Source organism: Oreochromis aureus, linkage group 7 (assembly GCF_013358895.1).
Source record: "Oreochromis aureus strain Israel breed Guangdong linkage group 7, ZZ_aureus, whole genome shotgun sequence".
Classification (NCBI taxonomy): Eukaryota; Metazoa; Chordata; class Actinopteri; order Cichliformes; family Cichlidae; genus Oreochromis; species Oreochromis aureus.
Genome location: NC_052948.1, coordinates 30,618,297 through 30,632,550, shown reverse-complemented (window position 1 = coordinate 30,632,550; position 14,254 = coordinate 30,618,297). Strand labels below are relative to the sequence as shown.

The following is a 14,254-nucleotide window of genomic DNA, read 5'->3' as shown; positions in this document are numbered from 1 at the left end:
CAGTCTCATTAGTCACTCCTTTGCTATCAGGTTAGAGAAAAAAATCTTTACCTGAGTCCTAAAAAATGAGTGAAATCAGATATAATAAATGTGTTGAACATCAGCTCACTACAGCCATTTCAGCTCACTGAACTTCATATTTTTTCCACAAGCTGGGACTGCATTTCTCCAATCCATGCATGCTTTATTGATAAAATGGAATATGAAACGTTTTGTCCTCTGTTCACAATCAATCCCTCTTCTTCAATTAAAGCTGTAATACGCAACTATTTTAATTGGAATTGGATGAATGGCACTCTTTTATTCCCCAGCCCAGCATCTCCAAGCGTGTTCTGTCAGTTTGTCATGCAGGCGAGTGGCTATGATCTCCGAGGAAAAAGTGCATTCCCAAGGACACATTCCCTAGAATGCGTTCCCAAGGATGCATTGTCAAGGACGCCATGAGCAGAGCTCTGGAGATGTGAAGCCTGGCAGCAGGGGAATGGAGGAAGCTGCACAGAGTCAGGAGGAAGAGGTGTGAGCTCAAGGCTAACATAACCGGCAAAACCAAAAAGATGAAGAGCTGCTGGGTTTTCTCCTGACTGAACCGTGGCTCAGTAACAGCTTGTCAGACTCATTTAAACTGGAGACGTCCTCTCTGAACGGATCAAGATTCCTGGCTACACATGAGAGGACTCTGAGCCCACAGACCATTAGGTTGGTACATTTACTACTCTGTTATTAACCAGTATTGTTCAAAATTGTTTGGTATTTGGCTTTTTGCAAAGGTGTCGGCTCACTAATTGTTGATCCGAAGTCAAATCAGTCTATTTCAGAGGATTTTTAACTGCTAGACAGTGGAAAGACAGAAATACTGGGAAACTTGCAGATTATACCTGCAGGAGCTTTTAAGGCTTCCACTCTTCTGTGAAGGCTTCCTACAGGATTTTTGTGTCTGTGGGAATGTTGTCCATTTATCCAGATGAGCATTTGTAAGTTCAGACACTGATGCTGGACGCTTGCACGCTCCCTTCTGGTATGATCAAAGTGTTTGATGGGGTTGAGATCAGGGCTCTGTGCAAGCCAGTCAAGTTCTGCCACATCAAGCTCTTTCAGTCATGCCTGTTTGGACCTTTCTTTGTGCAGAAATCATTTCTTCAACCAGTTTCCACAAAGATGAAAGTTCCAAAATGTCTTGGTGAGCATGATTTACAGGTGTAGTCTAATGCTTTTGTCTATAGCGTGCTATCTTCTTCATTCAGCTGGTAATAAAAAATCTAACACTTTCTTCTACTACATTTTATGAACAGGGTTTGATACAGGAATGACATTTTTCCTTCACTGCTCTGACTCAGTATCCCAAGGTTTCAATGGTTCATTGTGAAAATTCAACTAATGAGTTGCAGGTTTTCCCCTTGAAGCGAAGGAGAACTTAATCAGTTCTGTTTGTTTGCAGTCTACAGTTTTCAAGATATATTTTTCAAATGTTGTGCAATAGTAAATATCAACAACAGCTCGAGCTGATTTAATTTTGTTGAAAATCAGTTCATAGTCAAGATCAAGGTCACAGGAAATGTGCAAGTCAGTAATCAATATCAGTAAATCGGTAATATGACCTTCATTGTTAGCACCCAAAGTCAATGCTATGAAAAATAATTGAGTATAACATCATATGAAAGGACATGGTGAGAGCTGCACAACACACTTTTTATTTTTCCAATATGACACCCTACGACATCACAATGACATCACAAGTTTCACAATCTCACACACACGATATGTGTATCAATTCAGTCCGTTCTGCTCCAGTTATCTTGGTAAAGGCCAGTATTTTCTGGTATTTGTTTTCTTAATGTCTTTGTATTATTTGAGATCCCAATCTCAGTGAGACAATCGGGTAAAAGTCCACATCCGAGAGGTTTTTTTTTTCACACCCTGAAATCTGAGGCAACATTTGAACGTGAATATCTCAAAGACTTTTAAAGAAAAGGCTGAAAATTACACTTGTCTTTCTTACTATAAAAATTAATCAGAATCGATAATTTGGGACAGATAAAAGACCATTAGTGATGATCTCTGAGTTTTATGTAGTTTAATTACACAATAATGTAAAATAAACGTACTTTCATGTTAATACATAAAATCCTTTGTCACAAAAATAAAGAAAGACCCATTTTATTCAACCTTCACTGCATCCTTGAACCTCCTCTGAGGTCGTCCTCGTTTCCTCCTGCCTGGCAACATCATCTTCATCATCCTTTGTCCAGTATATCCACACTCTCTCCTCCATACATGTACAGATCATCACAGCCTTCCTTCTCTAACTTTGTCTCCAAATTGTTCATCTGAGCTGTCACCCTGATATTTAACTAGCATCCAAAAGAATGTGCAACAAAAGAAAAAAAGGGAGAAAAAGCAGAATAAAATCCAATAACTCTGGTGTCTCCAAGTGGAAAATCTATGTTGAAGGTATTGTATGTTTGTAGATCGTCTGAGAAGCATTGGGGTTTCTTGTCTGTGGAGTATTGGGTGTGTTTTCAGATGGATGAAGACTCGAGTCCAGTTGGCTGGAAACCCTTCAGCAGTGAGTCAGCAGAGTTTGTGCTGCAGTTGCATTCCCACCTCCCCAACAAACCTTTTATTTCTGCGCCTCTGCTCGCTTCATATTGACTGCAGTATCAGAGCTGCAGCCGCTGGCGGTCGTGTCTGCCTCGGACAGTCAGTGCCAGTGTGGGTGTGACTGCTGGATGAGCCGGGCTATGCTCCGATGTCATCACACGGTCATTCTGCTGGCTGACATGTGACACACACACACACAGTGAGTGACACACACTCGAAGAGACACGGACAGGCCGACCATCAGCTGCTGTACAGAGGCAAGTAAAACGCTTTGAATCTGATTGCTTCCATAATGCATGCAGTCACTGCTAGAGATCAACTGTGTGAGGGATTTCACCCAAGTTGCTGATGAGTAGTCACCTCCCCAGGCTGCTGTGCGCAGTTATTAGACACTGTCAGCTTTGTTTTCATTACAATCATCAGATTCTCATTTAAAGATGAAATGTCCTCAATTCATTTTGAGTTGGCTGTCTGCTCACAGCCTTATAGTGACCAAATCAGTTGTTGCAACTTTGCTGTGCATGAAAACAGCATCAACTTCTGTCTGTTTGGAGGTTTCACCAAAACACTGTCACTGCTTTTGACTGCAGAGATGCCTCTGTGGCCATTAAGTGCCATAAATGTTGACCATGCATTGACAGCGTTAATGGCTTCCATCATGACGTTAGTGAGCGGTTACATCCCCATCACATTAATCAGCTAATCAATCCACAGACAGGATCTACCGGGGCTGGGATTGTATTCTGAAGATCGCATAAAACAACAAATGTAAGATAATGTGCATGCAGGATTATGGGCATCAGTGTGAAGGTTGTTGTTTCAGCCTTTGGCTTGGATGAAGTTAAGTTCTTAATGTCACGGTCCTAAGTCTGTGTCTCAGTGTTTTGTGTTGTTTATTATTAATAGCCTTCTCTTTTGAGTTATTTAAAGTTCTTAGTCTGTTGGTTTCTCTCTGTGTTCCTTGCTCTGTAACCCCTTGTCAAGTCTGCATCTGTATTATATTTCCTGTTTTACTTTGACAGTCTGTGTCTTATGTTAATGTTTCTAGTTTTGCTTCCCTTGTCTCGTCCTGCCTAATTACTCCCAGCTGTGCTCTCCTCCTGTGTCTCATTCCCCTCGTTATCCCTCAGTGTATTTAAGCCCCATGTTTCTCTTTGTCAGTGTTGTGTTCTCCCTCATATATGTCTGTGTGTTCTGTTTGCCAAGCGTATGAGGTTTATTTTGTATTGTCTAGTTTAGTTTTTCCCCGGTGTTCAGCAGTAAAGCTACCATTTTGAGTTTTAGCTTGGCCTCTGCATTTTCATTTCATGCCTCCCTGCAAACAGACCATGGCACTTAACAGGGTCGTGCTTTATTTTAGCCACATGTTAAATAGGCACGCTTTCACAAATGGAAGATGTTCCCTTTCATCCACTCATACTGGCGTCACAGATTTTCTGCAAAAATAAATAAAACTTTTGTTTTGTTTTGTTTTATAGACTAATTATTTATTAGAAGGGTTGGAAGAAAGGTTGGATGCTAACTGTACCAAAACCCTAATCCTTGATCATCACCAGTGTCATGGTAGATGTTAGGAGGTTAAAAGCCTGCAACACAATAATTCATGCAGGAAAACAGGGAAAAGCCCAAACTAAGCTGTGCCCTGCTTCTCTGCAGGTTTTACACTTTTAAAGCCATCCAGTGGGCTGGATTGGGTCTTTCAGTGGGCGAGTTCAGGCCCTCGGGCCATGTATTTGACTCAGTTGTCTTAGCATTGGGACATGATTCTGTGCTAATAAGCAAACTTTGTGGTAAATGCACCTGAGCAGTTTGGACTGACAAGAGGGTGAAAAAAAATGCAAATCAGAGTTCAGTGAGTGTATTAGTCAGGAAGTAAGCATCTATTAAGATGGGTTTATTCTTGTTGGTACACCAAAGAAATCTTAAAATATCCACCAAGATCTTGACCTGATCAGTAACACCGCATACTTACACTGTTCATATGAAAGATAATCAAAACATTTTAATGTTGATAATGATGGTTTTCAGACATTTTTATATCCTGACTCATCTCTATCAGTTTAGCTGTTTTCATTGTCATGCTGTGCATTACTCTGCAAAACATCACAAGACCAGGGAAATTACAACTGACTCAAATCCTATGATAGTTTTAAAAATTTAATTTGTTTCCTCGGTTCCCTCACAACCTTCCACCTATCATCTTTACCACAGCAATGGGCCTGGAAGCCTGGAAAAGGTGGACTTCAAAAACCACCAAAACGTGTATTAGTTACTATATTTTTTTTTCATTGAAAAGGTTTCTATGTACCATAAACCTTTTATGGTACATAGAAAAAAAAACAGTTGGGGTAAAAAATGACGTTAAAATCTTTTCTATACTTGGGTTTATAAAAACGGCAGGGTGTTTGCCAAATCCAAACTCTATCTGTAACGTTATTATTGTGGCGATCTCAGTCACGGAGGAGACAAAGGTTTCTTTGGGAGCACCCGTTTATTTTATAACCGGCCCAGAACACTGCCGCTACCTCCCTCCTCAGCGCGGCAACCACATAAACAACAAAAAAAGGCGCTCTCTCACCGGAAACACAGTCGCCGAGAGAGCGCGTTACTCGTCACCATAACAACATGACAACAAACACATAACTGTAATAACAGAACAAACCCCGAACAGCCCTGGCCCGCTACATAGCCCCCACCTAAGGGGTCAGTCGTCCCCAACAGCCCCATTACCCCACACAAAGTCCTGTAAGTGTCCGGGTGCCTTCTTCTGGCGCACCAGCCGGTCTCGACCGGCAGGGGAAAAGTCACTCGGATCAGAACCTGGGGTGTCACCAGCATCCCCTGCCCCGGCGTCTGCCGGAGCGAGCGGTCGGTACGGTGAAAGCCTGTCCCGGTGCAACACCACCATGCGCCCCGGGCCTGGCATGCGAATACGGTACACCACTTCCGTTAGCTGCTCCACGACCTCCGCCGGCCCTTGCCAGTGACTGCACAGTTTGGGGGACACTCCTCTCTTGCGAACCGGGCAGTACACCCAAACCTTGTCGCCAGGCACAAAAGCCTCCCCCCGGCACTTGGTGTCATAGGCTCTTTTCTGTCGTACTCCGGTGCTGGCCTGGGCCTGGCGGGTGTAGTCGTGAACCACCTGCAGCCGCTCCCTCAGCCTCCTGTAGTAGTCCATCTCTGGCCCACCGTCAATCTCCGGCTCGGGGGGGGACCCAAACACCAGATCCACAGGCATCCGGAGCTCCCGCCCAAACATCAAAGTGGCAGGCGTGCACTGGCTGGACTCCTGAACCACAGTCCGATACGACCAAAGGACCAGGGGCAGATGTCAGTCCCAATCCCGCTGGTGGCGGCTGGTGAGAATGGCGAGCTGGGTAGCCAGTGTGCGGTTAAAACGCTCAACCAAGCCGTCGCTTTGCGGGTGGAGTAGTGTGGTTCTTGTCTTCTCCACCCCCACCTCTCCCCGAAGACCTTCGATTCGAAGTTGCGCCCCTGGTCACTGTGGAGCTCAGCTGGGACCCCAAAACGGGCGAACATCTCCTCCACCAGCCTCTCTGCCGTCGTCGTCGCACTCTGGTCCGGCACCGCGTAGGCCTCCGACCACTTTGTGAAATAGTCCATCGCCACCAGCATGTACCGGTTCCCTGACTCCGTAACGGGGAAAGGCCCTAGGACATTCACTCCCACTCGCTCCATCGGGGCCCCCACCAAGTACTGCTGAAGGGGGGCAGTGGAGCGTTGAGTGGGGCCCTTCTGCGCCGTGCAGGTGTCACAGCAGTGCACGTAAAGTTCCAGATCCCGTCGACAGCCAGGCCAGTAGAACCGTCCCCTGAGGCGGCAGAGAGTTTTGGCGGTCCCATAGTGGCCTGCCCCCACCAAGCCGTGGACAAGCTCAAGCACCTGCGACCGCAGCGACCAAGGCACCAACAGCTGCAGGAGATCTCTGCCCTGACCGGGGGCCCGCCATCTCCAGTACAGGAGGCCGTCGTGGGTCTCCAGGTTGTTGTGCTGGGAGTAGTAGGCCTTCACCTCGGGCTCCTGACCCGACACCCCCGTCCAGTCTGGGCGTTGCGCCGCCTCCAGCCAGGCCCCCACCTGACCCAACGTCGCGTCGGCCTCCTGCTCCCGCTTCAGCTGCTGCGTTGTCAGTGGGAGTCACCCCCCTCCGCTGGCTGTGGCCTGAGCAGTAGCCACCCCCAGCGCCTCCTGAGCCCACTCCTCCTGTCGCAGACAGTAGCGGCACTCGACGGCCATGCAGGGCCGTCTGGAGAGGGCATCAGCGTTGCCATGCTGCCGACCTACCCGATGCTGGATCTCAAAGTCGTAGCCCTGAAGGACCTCCAGCCAGCGGGCCACCTGACCTTCTGGGTGTTTGAAGTTCAGGAGCCAGGTCAGAAATGCATGGTCAGTGCGCAGGTGGAACCGGCAACCGTGCAGGTATGGCCGGAAGTGCCGCACCGCTAGCACTACGGCCAGCAGCTCCCGCCGGGTCACGCAGAGTCTCGGCTCGCCCCAGGGCACGGCTGAAGTATGCCACCACTCGTTCTCCGGCCTCGCCCTGCTGGGAAAGGACCACCCTGACTCCTACATTGCTAGCGTCAGTGTCCACAATGAAAGGTTGCCGGGCGTCGGGGTAGGCCAGAACTGGGGCTCTGGTGAGGGCTTCCTTCAGCTGTGCAAAAGCTGCAGCGCAGGCATCACCCCAGCCAAACGGCTGGCCCTTGTCAGTCAGGCGGTGGAGGGGGCTGGCTATCGTCGCGAACCCCTTGATGAACCAACAGTAGTAGGAGGCTAGGCCCAGGAAGCTCCGCAGTTCTTTGACGTTCGAGGGAGTCAGCCAGTCCCGGACCGCAGCCACCTTTGCGGAATCGGTGGCGATACCTTGAGCGCTGATCACATGGCCCAAGAACGTAGTCTCTCTCGCCAACAGCCGGCACTTCACAGGGTTGAGCCGCAGCCCAGCTCGATGGATGGCACTGAAGACCTCGCTCAGGTGAGACAGTGCACTGTCGAAGTTGCCACCGTGCACCAACATGTCATCCAGGCACACAACACAGCGGCTACGAGGGATGTTCACGAGCACCCTCTCCATCAGCCTCTCAAACGTTGCTGGCGCATTGCAGAGCCCAAATGGCATGACCCTGAACTGCCACAGCCCCTGTCCAATGGTGAATGCAGTCTTAGGCCTTGCTTCGGGGGCTAGCTCCACCTGCCAGTAGCCGCTGCGTAGGTCGAGGGAGCTGAACCAGCTGGAGCCGGTAACGTAATCCAGGGCCTCGTCGATCCGTGGAAGCGGGTACGAGTCCCTCTTGGTGACCGCATTGAGACGGCGAAAATCCACGCAGAACCTCGGGCTGCCATCCTTCTTCCCCACCAGGACCACGGGTGCCACCCATGGGCTGTTGGACGGCTCGATCACCCCAGCCGCAGCCATCTCATGGATCTTTTCCTCTGCCACCTGCTGTTTGGAGAGGGGCAGCCGGTGTGGGCGCAGACGGATGGGTTGAGCAGAGCCGGTGTCGACGGTGTGCTGGACCAGCCCCGACGCCTGTCTCGTCTGGCTCGGGTTCCCTCCGCTCCCTGCTTTTGACCACACTGGAGGGCAAGAGTCTCTGTGCCAAGAGTGATAGCCCGCTTTGCAGTGTCGACGCATGCCCCCCAGCGGGTCAGCAGATCAAGGCCGATGATGCACTGGTCTTGAATGTCAGCAAGCCAGAAGTCGTGCACCAGCTCCAGATCCTTCACTCGGACCCGCAACGGTTTCTTTCCCCGCATATCAGCCCTCTCACCCGTCACCGTCATCAGCTGGGTGTCGGTGGGTGACCAACCCTTCACCATAGGCCCGGACGTTCCAGGGAGCACGCCAGGTCGTATCAGGGAAATGGTGGACCCCGTGTCCACCAGGGCCTGGCATGGCAGGTCCTCAACACAGCAGCTCAGGTAGAGTCCCTTGAGGTGCCCAACTCGGCCCACCACCGTGCATCGTCCTTGGAGGGGGGCAGGAAGCTGGAGCGGTGGTCCCGTCACTACACCGCTCCCACCCCGTTTCCCTGAGGCTGCGTAGTCCTGGTCTTGGGGCAGGTGCTGGGCAGTCACGCGCCACGTGGCCAGGCTCATCGCACCGGTAGCAGCGGTCGGTCGGTCGACGGGGACGCCTCCGGGGCACTGAGGGTTGCAGCTGGCATATCTCTGCGACCTCCCCCTCCCCGTCGCAGTCTGCGACTCTGATTTTGGGGCAGTTTGGGGGGGGCACCTGCTGGTTAGTTTGCGGGGTGAACACCAGCTCGGCCCTCTCAGCCTCAAGGAGCGCCTCACGGAGAGTTTGAGGCATGGCCAGGCGGACGTGTTGACGTAGTCGCTCTGGAAAAAGTCCTCACAGAAAAGCATGCAGGCTAAGCTCCTCACGGGCTGCTGCTGGGAACTCCAGGTAGCCACGACGAGCATGCAGCAACACGTCCGCTGCAAAGGTGCCCAGGCTCTCCCCCAGCCGACGGCTCCGGTTGGTCAGCTGCTCTCTGCTCTGATCAGTGGAGCGCCGCTGCCCGAATTGCCTCTCGAGTGCTATGGTGAGGGTCTGGAGCTCATGCTGCTCTGACGGGGCTAGGTCAAGGAGTACCTGCAGTGCATCTCCTTCCAATGCTAGCGCTAAGTGTGTAGCAGCCTCTTCGTCGCTCCAGCCATTATGCCTCGCGGCTAGCCATACTTGTGAGAGGTAGGGCTCTAGCGGGGTTAGCCCGTTGTATTTCGGTACCTTAGCTGGCGTTGCAGGCGTCACCACTCGCTGTCAGGGGCTCGGTGTGTCGGTCGACAGAGGCAGCCCATGAAGCATTGCCCTAGCGTCTGTCGTGACGGGCCGCCGCCCGCTGCGCGCGCTGTGGTGCGCTCGCGGCCGCGGCGCGCGCCAGGCCTTCTCGCGCCGCCGGGACCCGTCAGGGGACTTACATGGCCGCTTCGCTTCCTCTCTCCTCGATCGCCAGCTTCCCAAGCAGCGGATGGTCTCTCGACAGCTTGCTCCAGCCTCCGAATGTCTCTCTCCATTATGGCGAGGGTGAGCAATCCCACTTCTGACACCAATGTGGCGATCTCAGTCACGGAGGAGACAAAGGTTTCTTTGGGAGCACCCATTTATTTTATAACTGCCCAGAACACTGCCGCTACCTCCCTCCTCAGCGGCAACCACATAAACAACAAAAAAAGGCGCTCTCACCGGAAACACAGTCGCCGAGAGAGCGCGTCACTCGTCACCATAACAACATGACAACAAACACATAACTGTAATAACAGAACAAACCCCGAACAGCCCTGGCCCGCTACATTATTTTATTTAATATTTAATTCCTTTTATTTGTTTTGTATTTTTATTTGCCTGTAATTGGCATGCACTTCTGGGTTTTATCCTTTCTATTATCATCATATTGCTGACTTTTTCATCAATTTCTCATGAATCCTCCTGCTTACATTTGAACACGAACTCAATGTATTATCTACAGTGATGGGAATAACGGCGTTACAAGTAACGGCGTTACTAACGGCGTTATTTTTTTCAGTAACGAGTAACTCATTACTATTCCTATCGTTACAACGCCGTTACCATTACTAACAAGAAAATGCAGTGCGGTCGCGTTACTATTTTTCAACAAACAGACGGCTGAAGCTGTCTTCAGCTTACCGCATCCTATAGTTGCACGGAAGTAGTGGTAAGTAATCTGGGCGCTACAGCTTTAAGCAGCTGCGCGCTCCCGTAGACGGCAAACACTTTCTGGTAGACGATCACTTTTTGGCACAACACCTGGAGCTAAGGGGGCAAAACAATCGCATGACTGCTGCTGTCGTGGTAAGCCAATCACACGATCACTTTAAGATGACAAAGCAACAAGGTTATATTTACCAGTTTTTAAATTGTGTTGATAGGCCACGTAAAACCAGAGTCATGATAAACAATATATACACGCCGTTTTTCCTTAATAGTTTACTGTCTAAGGACAGCGCTAACAAGCACTCTCTGCTTATGACCAAAAAATAAAAACAAACAAATAAAAAACCCACCCATTTCATGTTGGTGGAAAAATGCACCATGTTGACCAATCAAAAAATGATATGGCAACATGACATTTGGTTGTTTAGGAAGAGGGGGAAGTTTGAGGAGTGACGGCGAGAGAGTGAGAGAGAGATGTGAGATGTGAGAGATTTGTGACGTTTAGCGTGTTTGGAGTGTGTAATTAATGTGTAGTTAATGTGTAGTTAATGTGTTGTCTTGTGTAATTAGTGTGTAGTGTTGTGGATAGTTTTGTGTTGTGTGTCAGAACAATGAGGTGACTGCTTAATCAAAACAGGAGGAGTGAAACACCTGCTGCAGTCAGGCTGTGATGTTCTCCTTTATAGTCGACAGAAATTTTTGAAGTGGCACAAATAATTTGTGCGGCATCTTATTGAATGCAGAACACCTGATTGTTGTGTAAATAGTTTGATATGGTTATACAAAAGGGTAAAAGGTAGATGGCTGCAAATAACTTTGTTGTTTGCAAAACTTGTGCATATGATTTTAAAATTGACAATTTATATTTCCATTTAAAGTTGTTAAATATGATTCAATAAACATGTTTGTGGTTGTTACAGTAAAAAATATAACTTTTTCTACTCGGATTTTATGTTTTTTGTCTGATTTTTAGATCAATTGTGTTAATACAGTATGTCAAAATGAAAACATAACTGTAAATTCAGACACGTGAGGTTGTGCTGAAAAGGATGATACCAAACAAGGCAAAGTAAATCGTTTTTAAAGGTAAAATGTGGAGAGAAAATCAAAAGTAGTTAAACATGGCCAAATATACCCTGGACCCCAGAGGGTTAAACGTTTTAACGCAATAGTTACTTTTCAAGTAATTACTTTTAGAATCTTGTAACTCAGTTACTAACTCAGTTACTTTTTTGAAGAAATAACTAGTAATTATAATTAATTACTTTTTCAAAGTAACTTGCCCAACACTGATTATCTATAGCGAGATGTGCTGCGGCCTCTGTGACAGCTCATGTTTTGCGAATGAAATGTGTCATATTAAGTTTTGCTCACTTCTGTTGCTTTGCCACACTTTTATTTTCGTTGGTGAAAGTGAAACTCTCTGGAAGGGAAAGCTGTTATGCATTCCACTGGAACCCGTGTTTGTCACAAACAACAACCGCCAACTTAAGGAGCAAGTCCTAACACGGTCTAATAATGCTAATTTATGGCAGGCTGGTGTGCACATCAGCTGCTGTTCTACTGAACATTATTAATTTCAGGGATTTAATAACCGCCACTTGCAAAGTTCAGACCACAACAAGCTGCTAAGATAGAGCCAAGGGAAAGTAAACCAGACAGTTAAACGGTCTTCCTGCAGGGTTTTCCAATAAAGTCTGTAGCAGAACTTCAGAGGAAATCCAGGGACAGATGTGACAGCTTGGCTAATATTCTTTTCAAGATGTGGGTGTGGGATGGTGTTCGATTACGGCTCCAGAGTCACCTTCTTTATTGGGGACTACCACTTCATTGTCCTCCAGTCTTCTGTCTATTCAGCCTGGTGTCATAGCAAAAATAGTCGCGACACAAAAAGTGACGTATTTGTTGAGTGCAATTTTAAAATAAGTGACAAATTATTTTCAATTAATAATGCATTAAAAATGGTAAAAAATGGAAAATTATGCAATGCAGCTAAGTTGTTGCATTTTGTCAAAAAGCAGAAGCAAAGAGCAGACAACAGCTGCAGGTTTAAAACGTTGTTTATTGATAAGTAGATAAAGAGTTATGGAGTTTATGGTTTGAAGGCAGTAGGTGGGGGAATTCAGAAGCATAACGGACTAGTACATGGAGAGGAGACAAGACGGTTAAGAGGAAGATATGATTCACATGAGAAAGCCAGTGGGTGTTTAATAGTCTTACTTGAGTTTGATGTCATGTGCCGACAGCTGGCAAGCATCAGAGAGTTGGCAGAGAGGCAAGAGAGGAGGTAAGTCCTTCCTGTGACAGGTTACAGGTAAGTGGTTTCAGAGCTGGTAAGTACAGCTATAAATTTCTTCAAGCAACAGGTAGACAAGTTTCCAGATAAACAAGTTTCCAGATGAACCTTCTCCTTCTGTGGAAGTTTGGAGCTCCAAAGCAAGGACAGCCACCTGCCTCGTGACATAAATGATATAGTTCACTCCCTCTCTACTAGTTTCTCTCTTGAGTGTGGATTCACACTTCCTGCAAGTTTATCCAGATCCAAATTTTAGGCTAAGTCTAATTTCTCTCCTCGGACCAGTTTGCCTTGGGAGACCTTACCTGGGGTTATACAGTTTAGGGGGTTTGTGGTGGCTTATCAGTTATTTAGTGTTTACACTTGATTGTAATGGATGTTTGAGGGTTTCCAGTCTTGCTGTAATCAAGACTGAAACGTAGCTAATGGTTCTTTTAATTAATTGAATACAGCACTGTTTCAGTTACAGTTAGATAAAGGTATAAAGGTTATAGCTTTTCATAGTTTAGAAAACAAATATCGAGATCATATGCAGTAACGCTTATTATCTACACAGCACCATACTATAAAAATTAATTGTAGGTTTCAGGAGGTCGAATGTAAAGTAACATTTTAATGCCGGCACATCCAGCTGCCAGTACTTATTATGCTTTAACTTCCAGAAGTTGCTCAAAAAAATGGATTGCCCGTGAATCATCTCCCAAGAGATAGAGACCAGCTCTACCATCTCTGCAGCTTTAATGAGCTCAACACATGAACCAGCTCTCCACATGCTGCGCTAAATACTTTTTATAATGTTAGAAAACCCAGTCTACCCAACAGACAAAGTCTCTCCAGCATGTCCTGGATCTGGCCTGAGGACTCAAACCAAGACAGTTAGAAGGCATCCTGATCAATCCACCTTAAGTCTTGCCTTTTGATGTGGAGGAGGAACAGCTCTACTCTGACTGATCTCTTTCTACCTCTGAAGCTGAGCCCATCCACCCTTCAGAGGAGGCTCATGTCTAGCACACGTACCTCACCCTCATGCTTTCAGTCTGTACGCACAGCACAGACATGGAGCGTCGATCGACCAGTAAATCTAAAGCTTTGCTTCTACGCTCAGCTCTCCACCACAACAGATCGTTAGAACGGATTCTGCAGATGCTGCACCCTCTGCTCTTCCACTCAATCCTTCCCAAGACTGCGAACAAGACCTCCTCTGTCCCGTGCTGCTGTTCTGCAGCTTCGATGAGCCTCGATAAGGTTTCAAAATAAGAGCGACGGATTGTCCACAAGTAATCACAAGACGTTGTTGTCCTCTTAAACAGATTAAAGATACATTCTAAACGTATTTGCAGAATATAGCTGTTAACATACCTAGGTGACTTACAGACATGGGCAGTAATGCGTAATCCAATTACCTTTTTCAAGAAATGAGTAAAGTAAGTAAAGTAACTTTCCCGTAAGCAGGCTTTGTTAAACTATGCTAAACCGTGATTTTGTTTGTGAGAGTGTCTCATGACAATGACATACGAGCGTGCAACATCCATGGCAGCAACAGACGTGTGTAGATCAACAATAGATAATATGGAGTGCGGGAGAGAGGACGATCATGTAGTGTTTAAAGCATGGAAGTACTGACATTACTTTGAGTTTGATTCCCTAAAAAGTGACAG

The 14,254-nt window shown here is 47.4% G+C and overlaps 1 protein-coding gene across 2 annotated transcripts in view; it reads left to right on the top strand.

The window, feature by feature from the left end:
• The first annotated feature begins 473 nt into the window (after positions 1-473).
• pip5kl1 (phosphatidylinositol-4-phosphate 5-kinase-like 1) overlaps positions 474-14,254 on the top strand; it is a 39,141-nt gene continuing 25,360 nt past the window's right edge. Inside the window, exon 1 of one of the 2 annotated variants that reach the window (XM_039614352.1) lies at positions 474-696. The gene's annotated coding sequence lies outside the window, so the exon portion shown is untranslated. Of the gene's footprint in view, positions 697-1,787; positions 2,856-14,254 lie in introns of those variants that run through there. The other variant, XM_039614353.1, reaches the window with a different exon arrangement.